The 783-nt window shown below is 42.0% G+C and overlaps 1 non-coding gene across 1 annotated transcript; it reads left to right on the top strand.

Annotated features, from left to right (window-relative positions):
• The first annotated feature begins 248 nt into the window (after window positions 1-248).
• On the top strand, window positions 249-321 carry TRNAK-CUU (transfer RNA lysine (anticodon CUU)). Its single transcript has one exon. It is a non-coding gene; the product is annotated as a tRNA-Lys (tRNA).
• The last annotated feature ends 462 nt before the right edge of the window (window positions 322-783 follow it).

Genomic DNA, 783 nt, shown 5'->3' with positions numbered 1-783 from the left:
AGTGTCAGATCGAGTTAGAGTTGGTGGCAGCAGTTGCAAGAGGGATGATTGTGTGTGTGTGTGTGTGTGTGGAAGTGTTTTTTTTTTTAGATCATAGATCAGGTTTACAAACTGAGCACAAGTATTCAAAAAACCGGAAGTAAACGAAACAGCTTTAGCTAAGGGCAAAGGAAAAGAAAATTGATGAGTGATCTTTGGTGTGTTCTCATTCAATGAATAAGTACCATATAAATCTTCATTTCACACAAGCCCGTCTTGCTCAGTTGGTAGAGCGCAAGGCTCTTAACCTTGTGGTCGTGGGTTCGAGCCCCACGGTGGGCGGCTTCTGCTGTTTTTTCACTTTTGCACCAATGTAGGTCCGACACTGGTAGTAGGGCAATGCCGCCAGCCAACGTTCTCACCTCCTCTGCCCTCCACGTGTTTGACGATTTAGCTAGGTGATTATGCTGTTTTGCATTTTGTTTTGCTTGGTCAATTAAATTCAACATAATCAATTCTATTGTGTAGATGAAGAGGTTGATGGAGATGATTTCTGACGACTCTTTGTTGGAGGAAGAAGGCAATGATGATGTTAAAATGACCATGTTTGTGCTATTGCACTACGAAATGACCCCGCTGAGTATTGGAAACCGAAGGTGCAATGGCAAATAATGACATATTACATTATTTTGCATAACATGATCATTGAAAATGAGCACAACATGGCAGTGAACTTCAGCTACATCTCCAATGGGGATCCTTTGAGTCATAACATGATGCAAAAGATTCCTCGCAACGCATCGA

Source organism: Lolium perenne, chromosome 7 (genome assembly GCF_019359855.2).
Source record: "Lolium perenne isolate Kyuss_39 chromosome 7, Kyuss_2.0, whole genome shotgun sequence".
Taxonomy (NCBI): Eukaryota; Viridiplantae; Streptophyta; class Magnoliopsida; order Poales; family Poaceae; genus Lolium; species Lolium perenne.
Note: the sequence above shows the minus strand (reverse complement) of the source record. Positions and strands in the feature narration are given on the sequence as shown.